This window comes from Limulus polyphemus, unplaced genomic scaffold (assembly GCF_000517525.1).
Source record: "Limulus polyphemus unplaced genomic scaffold, Limulus_polyphemus-2.1.2 Scaffold4869, whole genome shotgun sequence".
Lineage (NCBI taxonomy): Eukaryota > Metazoa > Arthropoda > Merostomata > Xiphosura > Limulidae > Limulus > Limulus polyphemus.
Window position 1 is genome coordinate 1 of NW_013670479.1, and position 5,553 is coordinate 5,553.

Genomic DNA, 5,553 nt, shown 5'->3' on the forward strand with positions numbered 1-5,553 from the left:
ACAGATAGCTCTCGTGTAGCTTTGCGAGAAATTCAAAACAAACAAACATTTATTCTTCTGTTGTTGTTTTTTAAATATTACACAAATTTTCGGCCATGAGCCTTCTTCAGATGCTAATTGTACAGAAGCTATAAATGAACGAATAGAATGTGTTCTGTTTTTTATTAGCAGTTATTGAGTGAATATTTTGACAAAATATTGTTACTTGGTCCAGATAAATATATTTATAGATTGTGTGTTTCAGGAATGGTCAAGAACAAAATCTATTTGACGAAGAGAATGATGAATGGGATGATTATGGTAATGATACATTAGTTGACACTGGCGAACCAGGAGTGCCTGTGAAAGCGCTGTATGATTATGAAGGTACCGAAGAAGATGAGCTAACTTTCCAGGAAGGTGAGATTTTTGCCCAATGACAGCTAATTCTTTTCTCTGGTAGAAGTAATTATCTAAAGCTTGATATATCATTGTTAAAAAGTATGCACAATTACTCTGATTTACTCTTGCATAGTATTTCAAATATGATGCCACATCTCTGCTTTATAAAATTTTGTTTATGCCAAAAAGTCCACAGTTATTTATCTCTCTTTGCTTCTATCTAACTATTTTTACTCCCCATTTTTTACCATCTGTAATTTTTTACCAGTTTCTCTATATGGTGTATTACAGGAGTAATAATGTGTTCCAGATCCTTTAGGGCCAGTCATTATCTGTCGTGTAGTACAACTTCTACTTATACAACCTGTAAATGGTCACATTCTCTCTGTGCACCTTGTGCATTTAACACAGGATTCTTTCCTAACTTTATCTATTTTTTTTTTGCTTTGTAAGCATTTCTCATTTAGTTACAAAACAGTTTCAATTTTAACTTAATTTTGTTGTTGTTAATTTTCTGTTTAATTATGAATTCTGAGTTTCATTCATTCTACTTTGGAGGTTATAACACAACCTACTAAAGGTAGTCTTTTTCGTGATTCTTGCAAGTTCACCATCAGATTTTTTATTTTAATAGTTGTTCTATGGAAAGATGACTGATGTTATTTGATAATAGTTTTCAAAGTTAGTCCATTTCTTTACCCGAGGAGAGATCTGTTGGTTTAGACTTAGAATATCGCATTGTGATGGATACATATCACGATTTTCCAATCTTAGATAGATGCTATCATAGAGTTAAGCTGGGAACTTGACCCATGAACTTTTATAATTTTATCGTATCAAGGGCAAAGTCCACTGGTGTCTGGTTGCTTTCTGCCTTTGTTCAATCGCTCTTGCCTTTTATTCTCCTTTAGAAGTCATTTCTATGTTGTTGAGGATCCCGTGTTGTTGTTTTTCTTATCCTTCAGCTGGCAGGCTCCTTCTTGCTTTAATTTTATTTAACTGGCAGAAATTTCAAAATGTTTTATGTATCTTGTCAAGATCCTGTTTTTCTTCAGGATTGAGGTGCTACATTCAGACACCATTTCTATACTTGATGCCTTGTTTTCTCATCTTCGTTTTAGTTTTAGTTTTTCCATACCACTGAGATTTTAAATGAATGACTTTGTAACTTAGTCCAAGATAGATTGCTCTTGTTTTATGAATGCCTTTCAGAGGCATTGTCTATCTGTATCCTTAGCATCTTGGTCTTGTGTTTGGGAATTCTTGGGCCAGAGTGATTTGGTCGTATGGAATTATTTGACCCCAAGCTTTTCTTCAAGAGTTGTGTCTGTTTTGTTGATAGTCAGATATGTACGTCATTTTTGTTTGGGTTTTTATACTTGTGTTTGAATAGAAATTTTTACCAAAATCTCTGTATTCTTTATAACATCAGATGTCTCACTACAAATTATTTATGCTATATCAAGAGTTGATATATGCTATATCCTCCTCGTAAGAGATATCTTAAACCATGCCCTTATTTTTGGCTACTACGGTTCTTGTTAAATATCTATTTTGAGCAAGAATTTTGGAATCCCCTCACATTTTCATTAACTTCAACATTATCCAAGCATCACCAGAAGGTTATATCATTGTCTTTTTTACAGTGATGGTCATTAATTCCACATTATCCAAGCATCACCAGAAGGTTATATCATTGTCTTTTTACAGTGATGGTCATTAACTTCCACATTATCCAAGCATCACCAGAAGGTTATATCATTGTCTTTTTACAGTGATGGAGTTGCTACCATGTTATTCATATAAAGCACATGAAATTATATGGCAGCGTAGTACCTTGTACGTCCGTACTCTTTGTTTAGCTTCTGGGTACTCCTTGTACGTTCATACTCTTTGTTTAGCTTCTGGGTAAAGAAGCTAAACAGAGAGTATGGACGTACAAGGAGTACCCAGAAGCTAAACAGAGAGTATGGACGTACAAGGAGTACAAGGAGTACCCAGAAGCTAAACAGAGAGTATGGACGTACAAGGAGTACCCAGAAGCTAAACAGAGAGTATGGACGTACAAGGAGTACCCTACATTTTCCACCCAATTGTTAGTTACAAGATCAGACTTGCTACATCTCTTAGAAATCTTTCTATGCAGGATGGTTTTTGGTTCATATTGTCTAAATAAGTACAAAAGATTTGCTTTTACACCAGGTCCTTTTAGTGCCTGTCACGGAACCAGAAGTGAGGCGGTTTTTGATTACTTTTTTTTTTACCCATCTACAAGTGCAGACTTGACTTTAATTTTAAGTAATTTATAAGCTTTCATAAAAAAATAAAGAATGTCGGAAGCTCTAATCACACATTAGTGTCATTTTATATCCTGTGTTAATTTTACTTTCACAATGGTAAGGCTGTGAAGTGTCACTTGTGTTAAGAAGTTATTGAGAAATTGTAATTTCTTAGTGTCCATACTGCAGTCTCAGAATCAAGCTGACGATTAACGCTCCTGTGTAAGGCAATTTTTATACTACAAAATAAAATCGTGATTATCTTGTGGTGTTATACAATGTATAATATTCAGTGACAAACTAAACAAAAGGAAAAGAGGTAGACGCACATAAATCAGACTTAAATATTGACGCTTACTGAAGATAAACCTTAATCATCTAGTACATGTAATACTTATTGTTTTAGGCGAAACATTTGTCAAGTTAGAAGACGAAGACGAGCAGGGTTGGTGTAAAGGACGTAAGGATGGACGAGTAGGGTTATACCCAGCAAATTATGTCGAGGTGATCGAGACTTAGTATTTTCTTCACTGGTTGTTCTGTTGGCCCTATGGGAACCTTAAAGGATTCATTCCACTCGTGCTCCTATCTCCACAACTACTAGTAGCCATAGGCAGTGACCAACTCAAGTTTTCCATTTGTTCATTCCCTAGGAGTCTGTGATGAAACGTTCTGTAGGGAAGATTTCTGCAGATGCTGTCCCTCCAATAAGGTTATGTAGAACCCGAACTGTTGTAAAAATAAAATTAAAACTTCCTGTCTCTCTCTGATTTTGATTGTATTATTTTTATCTGACTTAGTAATTCGATTGAATTCAGTACTGTCAAGAATTCTATCCATTCATTAATCATTTAACTGTTTAATCTCAGTATTAGAATTGTACATCAATCTTTTAAATGTGTGTTACCGTTACGAAAAAATGCTTCTAATTTATTGAGAAAAGAAATGGGCAAAACCTGCTTTGCAAGATCTGGCTAACAAAACATCCGTTTGAAGATGTGTAAATATCCATGTTATGATTATTTGGGTTCTTTTTAAAGAAGCAATCTCCATATATTAGTTACAGTGATTGTGTCCAGCTTATAAACACCAGTGGTCATAGCAGCAACTAAGGAACTAAACACTTAACCAAATGTCGTGAAGAGTGTCGAGTATGAATTGATTTAAGTTAATATCTTCAATCGTGTTTCTCATAAATTTGTTAAGGTTTTATTTCTTTTGTATTATTTTTTTACTAACTAGTTTATTTGTTTGTTTTTTTTATTGAAAGAAAAACGTCCTTAACATTTTTTTTAACTTTTGTATGTAATAATTCATTCTATGTTAGAAATATAGTGTATCTTATATTTCGAGTTTTGTGTATATGCTATTATGAACAATTATCATGAATCTGTTTGATTTGTTTTGTTTTTTTACGGACGTTTTTTTCTTTGAGTAAATAAAAATGGTTTACTTGGAATTAATTTTACTAGGATGACATCCTCTACAATTGAAAGAAAATGTTGTGATTTAAGTTAAAAGCAGTAACCTTTTATGTGTAATATTTTATTTGGCAGAGAGATTAGTGTGAAGATCTCCCTATACTATTTTTAAATGAAGTGATATTTTAGACAACTCCTTTAAATCCGATAGTTATTTCAAACCTCTCGCATAAGCAAGTGGGTAATTATAAAATAAAATTAATTGTTTTCAGGCAGATTTCCGTGTTATGTTAAACGTTTAGTAATATTTTATTTGGCAGAGAGATTAGTGTGAAGATCTCCCTATACTATTTTTAAATGAAGTGATATTTTAGACAACTCCTTTAAATCCGATTGTTATTTCACAGGCAGATTTCCGTGTTATGTTAAACGTTTCTGTTTATTCTTACTTACGTTAATTCAATATCTTTTGTAGAGAAGTTGTACACAACATACCTTGAATATTTCTACCCTGAATCAGCTGGTTACTGTTCTATAAAAGTATTTCCTCTCACATGGAGTGTCTGTTGTCGTTGATTTTACGCTACACAGATTAACAAGTGCTCAGTATTTGGGTTTTCTATCTTGAATAAAAGATTGTTTATTTTTTTTACTGTAAATCTAACCTCTCAGTACAACAGCAAGAAATTTGCGGGCTTATATTGATAAACATTGGGTTTTGATTCCTGCGTACACGTCAGGTATTCACATTCAGCTTTACGATTAAACAGAACTCATTTTACGAGTGATTTATATCATCATCATGTTTTTTTAATTACATACAAAAATATTAAATTATTTTCTTGTGTAAGGATAATTAATGTAAACTACAAGGTTTTAAATACATTTCTTCTGTCTTCTGGTGTAAGGATAATTAATGTAAACTACAAGGTTTTAAATACATTTCTTCTGTCTTCTGGTGTAAGGATAATTAATGTAAACTACAAGGTTTTAATACATTTCTTCTGTCTTCTGGTTCTTGCATAAGGATAATTAATGTAAACTACAAGGTATTAATACATTTCTTCTGGTTCTTGTGTAAGGATAATTGATGTAAGCTACAAGGTTTTAATACATTTTTCTGTCTTTTGGTTCTTGTGTAAGGATAATTAATGTAAACTATAAGGTTTTAATACATTTCTTCTGGTTCTTGTGTAAGGATAATTAATGTAAACTACAAGGTTTTAATACATTTCTTCTGTCTTCTTGTGTAAGGATAATTAATGTAAACTACAAGGTTTTAATACATTTTTCTGTCTTTTGGTTCTTGTGTAAGGATAATTAATGTAAACTACAAGGTTTTAATACATTTCTTCTTGTAGTTTACATTAATTATCCTTACACAAGAACCAGGTTTTAATACATTTCTTCTGGTTCTTGTGTAAGGATAATTAATGTAAGCTACAAGGCAGAAAAATGTATTAAAATTCTTC

At 32.5% G+C, this 5,553-nt stretch overlaps 1 long non-coding RNA gene across 1 annotated transcript; it reads left to right on the plus strand.

Annotated features, from left to right (window-relative positions):
- The first annotated feature begins 211 nt into the window (after window positions 1-211).
- LOC111088963 lies at window positions 212-3,430 on the plus strand. Its single transcript, XR_002613363.1, has 2 exons — window positions 212-399; window positions 3,067-3,430. It is a non-coding gene; the product is annotated as an uncharacterized LOC111088963 (long non-coding RNA).
- The last annotated feature ends 2,123 nt before the right edge of the window (window positions 3,431-5,553 follow it).